The sequence below is a fragment of the Ambystoma mexicanum genome, chromosome 2q (assembly GCF_040938575.1).
Source record: "Ambystoma mexicanum isolate Mex_15411 chromosome 2q, UKY_AmexF1_1, whole genome shotgun sequence".
Classification (NCBI taxonomy): Eukaryota; Metazoa; Chordata; class Amphibia; order Caudata; family Ambystomatidae; genus Ambystoma; species Ambystoma mexicanum.
Genome location: NC_090924.1, coordinates 830,328,213 through 830,341,196, shown reverse-complemented (window position 1 = coordinate 830,341,196; position 12,984 = coordinate 830,328,213).

Here is a 12,984-nt window from a genome sequence, read left to right as displayed (position 1 = left end):
GGACCCATATCTGAATGTGGGCTGTTTTCAGATAGTGAGTCTGTATTTCCTTTGGACCAGGCACCAGGCCAGTTTGTCAGAAGATGAGCCTGAGGTTAGCCACTTCCGTTCTGCAGCCCTGAAATTTCGCTTCAGGGCTGCAAGTTCAGAGTCGTACCAAGTGTTACGACCAAGGGTTACACTTTGAGGAAGGTTTCAGATGAATCCTCATGACTGGGGCAAGAATATCAAGGGTGTTGTTGATGGACAGGTGTACGTTGCTGAGGGCAGAGTCAGAGGTAGAGTCAGGGGTGGGAGGGTGAGGGTTTAGGTAGGTGGAGGCGAAGGCAGCCGCTCATTGGGCGGGTGTCAGTGAACAAGGTTGGTGCGACTTTTTGGGAGGTGGTAAGGGGGCCAATGTGACCCAGGTGAGAGGAGAGGAGAGAGTGGTTGGACCAGGATAGAGGGGTGACTAATGGGGGGGAGAGAGGTCTGAGGGTATGAGGGCATCCAGATTGTGTCCAGCTGTGCAGGTTGGCCCAGAAGGGAGAATAGAGAGGGAAAATGAGAAGCAGAGATCAGTGAATCAAATGGTCGAGGAGCCAGCGGAGTCCAATTGAATGTTGAAGTCACCCACAAGGAGAGGTTTAGAAGTGGAAGCAAGTAAAGAAGAGCATAAACCAGCCCATTCAGAGAGGAATGGGGAGACGGTACCTGGAGGATGGTAGATGGTAGCAATGGTCAGGGTGGAGGTGGGAGAGTGGCCAACTTGCAGACCATGCTTTCGAAAGAGAAATAGGTCTGACTAAGTAAGATGGAGGCAGGCACCCACTCAGTGAAAATTAACGCAACCCCCCGCCAGTGCAGTGAGGTCGAGGATTGGAGAGGATCTTGTATTCAAGAGGGAGGAGGGAGTCAAAGTCAGTGACTGAGCTGGCATTGAACCAAGTCTCAGTAAGCGCGACAATGTTGAGATCAATGTTTTCAAGAAGGAGACAGATGTCAGAGGAGTGTTTGTTGGCGGAACAGGCATTAAGCGTCACCAGGTGGCGTGGGCAGTGCTTTTGAAGGTTTTCTGAGGTGGGGTACACCATTCAGAGGAGGGGAAGATGGTAGAAAGGGGAGATGCAAGCGAGTGAAGGAAGTTAATGAGAGAAGGCAGGATGAGGTCAAAGAATAGGTGGTTGGGTTTTGGGCCCTGAACCAGATGGTGCAGGTGTTAATGGAAGAGTGTGTGGAAGCAGAGAGAGTGGAGATGAGATGGGTAGCCCAGCAATCAGGAGAGGAGACAGAGAAAAGGATATCAGTGAAAACCTCTCTAGAGGAAGCACCTATATAGGTGTGTGCAATGGGAAGTCCGGTTTTTGAAATCAGGAGAGAGTCATAGGAAGGCAGAGGTTTAAGTCAAGGTGTGAGAGAGTACCACACAGTTCTGGCTAACTGACTAGGAGACCTAGTAGGTTGCACGAGAGAGAATGAGATGGAGCACAGGGAAACAGAAGCACAGAAGCAGATGTTACATTATTGGTCCTCGCATGTCAGGTGGCTGGCCTGGTCCAACCCCAAGAAAGTATGTATTACATTGTTGCAGAGTAGTAGGTTTACCATCAGTTATTGCCCCTTGCCATCCACCCCTGGGATCCTAAGCTATGATTGGTTAGAGCTGATCACCCCAGGTCTGGGGCTTGATCAAGTTCTGAGCTTGCTGTGCACCTCTTCAAGGTGATGTGAACAATTATGTGTCTGTATTGTAATGTGTGTGTACCACCTTTGCCTCTGAGAAACGTTCCTTACATTTGCAACACTTGTTGCTGTCTGCATCTGTTTTGCTGGGATCAGTTCCTCTTTCTCACCGTGGATGACTGCCCATTATCTCATCTGGCTGCATCTCATGTTTAGACATCACAAATTTGAGCTCTGCAGACCCCATTTATGAGGATTTATTCAGTTTCTCTGCAGCTGATCCCTTTGTCATCTGGAGATTGGAATGTGTCCTTGTATCGTTGACCTTGGTTGTGGGCTTTTCCTGCATGTTTTGCTCCATGTGCAGCCTGAGTCACCTCAGATTCTCTCATGTTCAGAATCTTCAGGCCTGCTGTAATTTTCCTAAACCTTATAATGCGGTTTTTACATTGTCCATGTTATCCTATGTTCTCTATGGGTTAGCTATACATGGTCCAATCAGGTTCCATATATATCCCTGTATGTTCAACGCGACTGTTGGCTTTAAGCATCAGCAAGCTTGCTCAGGACCTCTTGTGTCTTGCGGTTCTGCGTTACTGCATCTGGCTAGTGTAAAAATAATAAAATCAATGACAGTATGTATATGTATCTGTCCTCTAGCTATAGAACTGTCCGCTCATTTTCTTCATGCATATGAGTGTGTGTTTGTGTGATGCAGTGCGCAACTGTACATTTGCTTCATGTCTAACACTGCTATTTTGTGGTGTGACCTAATAATGTCAGCATCATTGCTTCTTGGTGCTTAGACAAGACTGTCCATAAGTGTATGTTCGTCCACGATCTCTGTTTCTTCTGCTATACCGGTGAAGATGTGTACAGGATTCGGTCTGTATGGCTGACTGAGAGGGTACATTTCAGTGTACTTGTCAATCATTGGTGCACACGGGATTCGTCCAAAATAAGATGAGTGGCGGCGAGCATTTCTGGCTTTTCACCTCGTCATTAACTTTGGAGGGAGAGGGGGGTCTCAGGAACCCTGGGACCCACTATGCAGGCTCTCAAACAGATGTCGGCTTCAAACCATAGTAGCGTAGCAGCTATGCACTACTATGCACAGTTTTCAGGCATATTTTTGTCTTTTTTGAGGACGAACCTGTTAAGGTGGTCCCAAAATCCAAAATAGACCCAGAGGAATCAGAATCAGTCCAAACCAGACCCAATGATGGAGTAGACAAAGTATATAGCAAAATCCAGCTTTATTCACATCAAGATAAAGCCAGGACAGCATACAAGCATTGAAATCTCCCCGCTCTTGACATGCTCAACAAAACAAATTGCTTAAGTGCAATAAATGTGCCATCAATGATGTCATAACATGATATCAGCATACAAAACTGATGGGGACTGGGAATAGGTTAGTGGGTTTGGCTACATATAGATACTGTATGGGTTAAATGTTTCATTAGCTTACAAGTATCTGATGTCTTAACCTGGAACCAACCCTATAGTGATAAAGGTAAAAACTTCATATTTTCCATCAAGTGGTTCGTTGGCTTACTACTTGATGGTCGGCATGACACTAAGGATTTTGATAGGTTGGCCCATTGCTAACCAACCTTGGACACTTGACTGGTCCCCAAGATATGAGCCAGATACGAAGTAGGGAAAGAGAGGCCTTCCTTCCTTCAATTAAAAGTTACCATCCCTCATTCTCAGGCCATGAGATAGATACATCCCTTTAGAGTTGGCCTTGTGCGGTGGCTCATGTCTACGTGTGCATGTAGGAAGTATTGCCATTTTCCTATGTATGTTTGTTTCTAATGAATAGCCAGTGTTCTCCCATTATGGGTCACAGGGGATGGGACCATGATTTGAAGAGGTGTACTTCCTATGTATTAAGGTTTTAGCTAATATGAATGTGTGCGTTGTGTTTTCTGTTGCCACCAGGGACACTCTTGAGTTATTCTTCATGGAGTGTTCTGGCTTACTGTTGTACTGCACCTGGCTAACAAAGGCTGGTTGTGCTCTTATAAAACCTTAATTAATATGGGAGTATTCTGCTTGCGTCTTGGGCTGTCTCTTGCCTTTGTTCCCTCAGGCCGATCCTCCACTCTAACCTTGACACTAGCTGTCAGCCACTGTCTGAGCTCTGCACCATATGTATTTCTCTGGATTCAGCCTTTTGAGTTTCCTCGAGGTCTTGAGGCCGGTGCTCATTCAAAGACATGCTGTGGTTTCAATTTTTAAGATGATGGCTGCCCAATTACACTCTTGCTTCTGTGTTTAGCGAGCTATATTTGGGTGCCGTTCATGTTGCATATATTACCTATTGTATGTTTTATTCATGTGGAGTGCATGTTTTCTTCGTGTCTAAGGCGTGCACTTTACTGTTACAACTGTAGTTTGAATGTTTTTACCTTCTCCTCTTACATTGTCTCCAAACTCTGCTGCACCAGTGGGGGTTAAGGACGGAATGACTGTGTCAGTGAGTACCGGCTCTCCTCTTTGCAGTATTGGTGCAGAAGAGGGGCAGAAGCTATGGATAATGCATTAATCTGTCTCCCGACAAACCTAACTGATCCAGCTAAGAAATGTCACCCTTTGTTGTGATCTGATTTAGGTGGTATGCTTCTGGGTGCATTCACTTTCCATGTTTTTTTGTAAATTCCTAGATCTACCCATTTGAAAATATTGTTCCTGGTCAGTGACTGCATATGCAAATCTGCTTCATCAAAAAGGGAGTGTGGCACCTATGATGAACTGAGATAGTCATCAATAAGACTTCTCTCATACCAGTCTCCAGATGAATGGTCTTTAACCATATCTCTGTCTTGAAAAATGTGAACTGTCTGGCGATGAAATGCTTAAAAATGGGTTAATCATTTTAGGGTTGCTTTACCTTACAGTGTAACATTCTTGTGGGCATACGAGCAGATCCCTGACAACACAACATAAAGATGTATTGGGAATCTTTGTATCTCACGTGTGTGGCAGATGGTCACGCCTGGTTGGGAAGTGAATTTGTACCCATTCCATTTAATGTATTTGATAGGCATCATGATGGTTTAGCCACTAAGTATTCGAAACTTATGCTTCTACTTGCATAGCAATGAGATGCTAATCATGAGTAAACATTGCTGACTGCATTTAACAAGAGACTACCTGAGAAAGCTAACAAATTCAATGTTTACAAATGAAGGCAGTATAAACCATGGAGAAATGTAAGCTTTGAAATCATTCACAGTTGACAGTCCTCTTTTGTCACTAGAATTATGTTTCCCTATTCATTAGCACAATGACTTGAATTATTAACCATCCACCAGTGATACCTTACTTCTCCCTGATTTAGTAATAGTCACAGCTACTCAAAGTAGTTTATTTTATTAAATAAATGGCCCTATGCCGATTTAAGTCAAGGTCAAAGTCTGTTAACTTCTTTGTTAATTGGGCACCAGATCTTCGAACATGAGGGAGCACCAGAGTATTCCTGTTCCCGATAGTGGTCCCCAAACACAGCTTTTTAGAGTTTCTATAGAGTTTTACTTAATGCGAATCAAACACGATATATTCAGTCAGTTAGATTAAATCCCTTCGCCCTTGGGAGGCATGCCCTAACAAGTCAAGCTTGGCCTGTACAACTTCACCCTGCCTACCCATGTGACACACACTCAATTTATTCCATCACATGTAACAAACCATGATCTGGATACTAGCAATTATATGATTCATATTCAGATTCTCAGGCAAGGATTCCTCACACACACGGTTCACTTATTATATCTCACCCGGCATGACTTTATGGATTTAAGATGGAGAAGCATTCCTGTGCTGTGAAACGGTGACACCCGATGAATGACAGGAGGCAGTAGAAGTAACTGAGAAGGACAGGGCAATAGAATTCAAACACCTGAAGACCAGGCCAGTCAACCAACACATTTCTGCATATCCCCCCTGAAATAAAAATAATGTTGGAGGACTCCACGAAATGATAGAACTTCTTATAGTTTCTTAAAAAAAAAAAAACAGTTATCCTGATCGATTTTAACAAAGCGTTGTGCCCCCCTCGCCTCTGGACATCCTGAGCCCCAGCGTTTGAAGACCATTGCAGTGCAGTGGCTTGAACTGTGCATTGCTCGCCCAGAGCAGGGATCGCCCTCCAAGGCACACGGGGCCTCCTTTTTACAAGCCACAAAGAAGCCACAACACCATACTTTAGGATCTCTGGAGGTTAAACATCAGGCACGAAGGGGGCTTGAATACAGGGGGAGAGTTAAGTCCAATCTACAGTTTACAGAAGCCCCCCGCCCCCCAACCCCAAATCAATTATTACGTTTGGACGAGAGCAGGTGAAGATTTATTTTTTTTTTAAAGCACGCTTTTTCATAAAATGCATTGATGCACGGTTTTAGTAATGAAGGCATAACACTAGCATCAAAGTGCTTCATTTGCATATTTCTTTTCACATTGTCTTCATCTGTTGTTTATGGAACATTCTGGAATGGTTGAAGCATTGAGCCGGGTGTCATCTGTTACACACATTTGCCACAAATAAAGACTACCAGGCATTTTCGGGCAGCAAAGCCTCACGGCTTGGTAATGAAATGCAATGATGTGTATGTTCCCCTTTAAATGCTAATAACATTTTAATATGTATGTCTATGCTTTCGAGCAGCTTTCATGTGGTATTTCAATGTCCTCTAGGTGCATGCATAATGGGAAGAGCGATGTGCTTATAAACATAAAAGCCCAGGCCTGCGCATGTAGGCCTTTTATGTGTGTCAGAGAGGTTGGGATTCAACCTTCGGCTCGTGTCTTGCGCTACACAGACATTCTGCCAGACTCGTCCTCCTGTGGGAAAAGCGAAACACACCAACAAATACAGGGCTATGTTTATGCGAGTTGCTAATTTACACGGCCTTGGATTGATCAAGCCATGCCTGCATGTCAGTACCGTCATGCCCCAGAGGCCATGCTTTGCAACCCACAACTTCCTCCATGTCAGCCCTGCTCCTTTAGCCAGAAACTGAGATTGTGTTGTGGTTGCAAAAGGAATCACGGCGCGAGACAACGTTGCATTTTGATGTAAACCCTAGAAGCCTTGCTTTTTTTTGCATTTTTGCTCTCAATTACTGTGGCTCAGCCAGTGGGAGAGACGTCCACAAATCCGATATTAGCTGAACGAAAATAGAGATGGCTCTCACATGAAAGACACCGAAAATTGGCTTCCCGTGCCAGATAGGAGAAGATTGCACAGCTGCGTGGTATCTAGAGGTTAGAAACTGCCAATATAACAAGTAAGATAAGCAAGGGCGTTGATGTGTTCATATGAGCCGAGACGTTTATATTGCTTTTCAAGAGAAGTAAAACATACAATACAGCAGCACGTGTGTCCACGGATTTATTACTTTCTTTCCCATAGGGGTTTACTTATTTAATCAGTGTATGGTTCTCTTCTCCCCTATGTATTGTATTGTATTTATATAGCGCGTTTAGCCCTCAGGCATCTGGGCACATTTCTTAAGGTTACATATTTACATAGTTGCATAGACAATATGTGTACATATTTTGGCATTTGCATAATAACATCTACAGTTAAAAAGGTGTGTATTTACATGATATAAACATAATGCAGGCAGCCAGGTTTTGACAGACTTTCGGAATTTGGGGCAGGAAGGTTCCAGTCTGATACTAGGGGGTAAGGCATTTGAGGTTTTGGCCCCCAGTACCGGGAAGCTTCTTACACCTGCTTTTTGGAGCTTGAACCTAGGCAGTTAGAATGGGATGATCTGGTCAGTCGGCCCGCTGTGTACTGATTGAATTTGACACAAAGGTACAAGGGTGCTAGGCTATGCAGACATTTGTAAGTCAGTGAGAGGGTCTTAAATGTGATTCTTTGGTTGATAGAAAGCCATCGAACACTACTATGTCTCAGCTCTGAGGTGTGGAGCTTTCTCAGGAAGTTATTTGCTGCTCTGAGCGCATTATTTTGATATATTTGCAGTTTTCTAAGATTGTGTTGGTCAGTGCCTAAATAAAGGGCATTGCAATGGTCTAGCTTGGTTAGTACGAGGGCTCTGGCTAGGGCAATGCAGTTTTCAGATGTCAGAAATGGTCTGCAGGCATTGATGAGCTTGCAGGTGTATGCAGTGGTGGATGCAGTAGCGTTGATTTGTCTTTTTAAAGAGAGAGTCGAGTAAGGAAGGCATGTATTTTATGGAGAAATAGTCCGAGACCCCGGAGCATTCCTTTATTTCACAAGGTTTTAAGTGGGATCCCTATCTCGCAATTGAAGGGAAATTAAGAAAGAGTATTCAAATGAGGGAACATGGAGCGAGGGATCATAATACCCTGAAGATTATGCTGGGACACATGACACTTGACCCTCTCATTACCTTACAGCAGTGGTGTCAACACTTTTCTGCATAGCCCCCCTCAAATAAAAATAATGTTGGCAGAACCCAACACATTCTACAACTGCTTATAGTTTTCATTAAAAAAAAAAACAGTTAACCTGATCGATTTCAACAAAGCTTTGGGCCCTCTGGACATCCTCAGCCCCAGTGTTTGAAGCCCATTGCAGTGGCTTGACCTGTGCATTGCAGAACAAGAGGGGCTATTCCTAAATGTGTATGTATCCACAGTAGATATACCACACCAAGGGGTGTACGTGGCAACTGATAGACAACAAGGTCAATGTGTGATTTGTCTAAGATGTCACTTGGGAGCCAGAGGTGAAATGGCCCTCGCTGATAGTTGTCCAGCTACAGTGTACTGTTGTGAGTGTCCTGCACACATCAACTCCGTGGGCTAGCATTGCAGGGGATGGAGACAGGGGTATAGGAAAATATTGCATGAAAGGACTTCTTTCCAATATTTTCCTCAAAACAGCCTAAATTCCAAACATTGCCTGGCTCCTGCCGTCGTCCATTAGCTTGCTTTGTTTGCTATACCCTTTCAATAAACAATACCAGGTGTCCTTTTCCTTCCAGCTACTCCTCTCCATTCCTCCCACCTTCTTCGACACTCCTTCAAATGTGGCTCCCCAAGAGTACAGAAGCCAAATGCCTGTTAGTTTTAAAGCGCCACGTCTTCGCCACTGTCGAAGGCCTAATGACGAGTGGCGCGCTGGCCACTTCCGAAGCGAAAGTCCTGTCAAATGGACAGTCTTGGAGCTCCCAAGCCATCGCAGCTTGAAACATTTGTGTATAGGTGCGTTATAATTGCCATATCATATCACACTGACAGGGATTTGCATTGACTATTGAGGCAATGTGATGCAAGTGGATGTTACCTGCTTGCCCCTTCAAAAGATCCAAGGGAACCATGGGACATCCCACATTCCCCTTCTGTGACATAAGAACAATGATATATGATCTGCATACTCCACTTCTCTAATTTCATGGTAGGAGAAAAAGACATTTCAGAAATATATTATTAAATAATGGAAGCTGTAAACACCAAATTAACATTTTCTGAAACGTTATTTCTATATTGTTTTTAACAATAAACATTAATTTTTGGCTTCTTGTGTGTGGTATGTATTTGTCAATTTGTTCTTGTTTAAAGATGTCATATGGTAGGATGGCACTCGTTGCTAAAAGGAAAGCTGGCAGGTGGGTAGTACAAAACTGGGGAGAGAGAAACATGTCATTAAAGTCAGAAGTGAGACTCTACCCAATTTGGATTTCTAGTGGAGCGGAAGAAGCATGTCTTCATTTCCCTTCTGAACATCAGTCAATCATTTTTGATGCGTAGTCGCAGGAGAAGAGAGATTATGCCTAACCTGGATTTCTTGTGGAGTGAATGTCTTCATTGCCCTTCTGAACTGTCAATTGTGTTTGATGTGCAAACGCAGTAGAAAAGAGATTCTGCCCAGCTCGGATTTCTCGTGGTGAAAGATTAAAAGATATCAAGGCTTAATACCACATAATAGAAATACGCCATTCACAAGTCCAAAGGTACCATGTACATTTATTAACAAACAGCTGTCTGGCTCTCAACACCCCGCAGTGTGTGCTAGCAGACACGGTGATATGAGAGAGTGGAAATACAAGCATTTATACAGGTTTTCCACAATCCCAGCCACATCGTCCAGCCCCTCTTCATGTAGTACATTTATCTAGGGTTCATAGCCTTTCCGCATAACTAATTCATGTTTAAAAATCTTTACATTGTTTGTTGTTTTCTCTTAAACATTTCACATGTTTTCAAACATAAGACACAAAGGTAACATTCCATATTTTACTCGCTTATATTTGTCTACCATTTGTTCTTGAGTTTAAAGTCAGCTTACTTTCAAGGAGCGAAAACAAAGATTTCTGCAAAAGCACATGTTCAGCTATTCATCATTCTACTTTGCTGTTTGAATAGGAAAGACACTGTTGGTACAGATGGTATCTAAATTACTGATTAGAACGGCTTTTATTTAGCTCCAAGGTTCCTTCAGTGTAGGACAAACAATCTACTCTAGCAGCTTCAACATGCTTAGCTACGTGGACATCATGGAAACAGTACAAAGTTCATTTTGCTCTGCTGGAGCCGAAAACACAAATTCTAACATGGGACAGAAAGCAAGAGGCAATCAAAATGGCAGATAACTCAAAATGTCGGCGTATTCAGCCTGTTTCAGGTTCATTCAATGCGATTTATAGTGCAATGCGAATGTGCTTAGGCCAATGTTTACTGTCAGGCAGTATTCATACAAAATATACTTTTACAGTGGAGTGGAAGAAGCAGGTCTTAATTTCCCTTGTGAATATCAGTCAATCATGTTTGATGTATAGGCGCAGTAGAAGAGAGATTCTGCCTAACCTGGATTTCTTGTGGAGTGAAGGAAGCAGGTTTGAATTGCCCATCTGAAAACCAGTCAATCATGTTTAATATGCAGACGGGTAGAGATAATCTTCAAACTTGGATTTCCCATGGAGTGGAAGAAGCAGGTCTTCATTTCCCTTCTGAACATCTGTCAATCACATTTGATGCCTAGGCGCAGTGGAAGAGGGATTCTCCCCAACTTGGATTTCTCGTGGAGTAGAAGAAGCAGGTATTTGTTGCCCTTTAGAACATCAGCCAATCATGATTGATGTGCAGGTGGAGTAGGAGAGAGTTTCAAAGTGAGGTTCCTTGGAGATATATACATTCCTATTAGAAATGGCGGCATTCCAGCTGGTGAGCACCCAGCAGGTGTTGGGAAGCAGAGCTTAGATCTGGTAACTTGATGTAAAATGGTGTGAGACCAAGTTGTAGCTGGAAATGCACAGTGACTATTACATCTTCTAGAAGCATATGTTATCATGTCATCTTTTATATGAACGCGTGAAGACAGACTCTTAGACTGTTAGATTGTAATATTACAGAACCTGATGCCAAAATGCTGAAATGACAATCCTCCAATGCAGCAGAATTCAGTATTTGCATGTTTGGAGCGTCCATGAGGACATGACAATGCTTAATGGCAATTTATTTATTAGAGTTCTTTGGCATGCAAACAATGTTGCCTGAATTAAATATTCACAACAGGGTTGGTCCTGACCCAGGTGAGTGCATGCACTTTTTAACCCCCACTCCCTAGCCATGAAGGCCTTGACTGCCATGGCCTGAATTTGCAATTTGTCTTTTAAAAGACACATTATGCTTAGTGCACATGAAAGTAACATTTCACTAACAGACATGGATAGGGAGTTGTTGTCACAGGAGATTTCATAGACATAGTTTTTGTACTGGATTTTGTCCCAAATATATGTCAGGTGGGTTTAGGCTAATAATGAATGAAGGGCAAAGTGGGAGAGGCTGCAGGGGTCTACCCCTGCATATATTTGCGGCAAAATCGACCAGTAAAAAAAAAAGAAAATACTATGAAATGTTTTCGATTAGATCACATAGAACCAACGCACCCTTGATTTCGATTCAATTTATAGCTAATAGGTTTCCGAGAGGGTTGACATGTTTACTGAGTTTTATTTTCTATCAAAGGTAGTCACTAAAATAAAAAGAGGGACCTGCTGCTTTAGGAGTTTGATACTATGTTGAGATAAGGATTGAGAAGGGCTGTTTCGATGCCTGCCTATTTTTTCAGGTGCTTAAAACTGTGCATCTCATTCTAACACAAATGGGTAGTTGTTTGTAAATGGAATGGAATTAATGGATTTTCTATCCATGACATGATAAAATTCAGTCCGTTTTTTAGTGTGACTAATTAATATTTTAAAACACACAGACACATACTTGTATAGCGCTTAGAAAAAGTAGCATTCTGGTCATCAACATCGATTACAGTCCTACTACCACAGCTGAATCAAAGTTAAATCAATCCCCCAAACCTAATGTATGGAAAAAGGGTGCTGTACATGCTGTTAAGCAGCTCAGGAGAGTTTCTTCATGCAAAACGGGACAGAAACTACAGTTCCCATGAGCTTTTGTCAGTTGGAGGAGAGCAGGTGTGTGGGCTCATTATGCTAACTAAGCCACTCCCCGGCCCGTGCTGCTTGTTGGTGATTGTTGATGTGCAGGAGGGAATCGTTTCATATGAGATGTCGGAGGCTGAGAGGACCCGGGCCGGGCGGTGAGGTCGGAAGTTTTTCCTGAAGCGTTCAGTCCCTCACTAGGGAACGGAGCATTACATGTTGTGAGTTCATGGGCACACCGGCCGGGCGGTGAAGAGAATGTTTCCAGTAGCGCTCTGTCCTCCTGAGACACGGCTCAACACGGAGGTGTGTCCGTCAATGCGGGAGAATACATTGCCTGGGGAGGTGACGGCGAGTCCTTCCCAGGCCTCAGTTAAGTGTACCTTGAATATGAATGAGTTTTGGGGTGCATATGATTATTTCTAAGTGCGGCCCCACCGTTTATCATTTATGAAAACGTTTTTCCTCGCGCATTGACAAGGGAGTGATTACGTGCCACGGAGGACTGCTGAGCCGTTGCGACTCATGGAATGAGAGTGCTCAGTACAATTGAGTGTCGGGGCAAACATTGTTTAGAAAAAAGCAGGGAAATGCTATGTCTGTTTGTGGCTCCTTGCTTCTATATTACATTACATGTCAGTCACAAGTCATTTATGTTCAAGGTATAAATTAGCCTTTGCCGGCTGACACAGCAGGAGGGTGTCGTGCACTTCCAGGAGATTACCACTCCGTGTCAGGTGCATTATGTGTATGTCACTGCAGTTATCTATGGCCATCAATAACGCTCAATGTGCTTATGTGTGTTGCTGGTTGGAGGGTGAATTGGAATACAGGAGTAGGAGACTAGATCCTAATCAAGAAGGACACTCGCTAGGCAAAAGGGTTCTTAGAGGTATTGGCTGCATCAGTGTATGTTGCA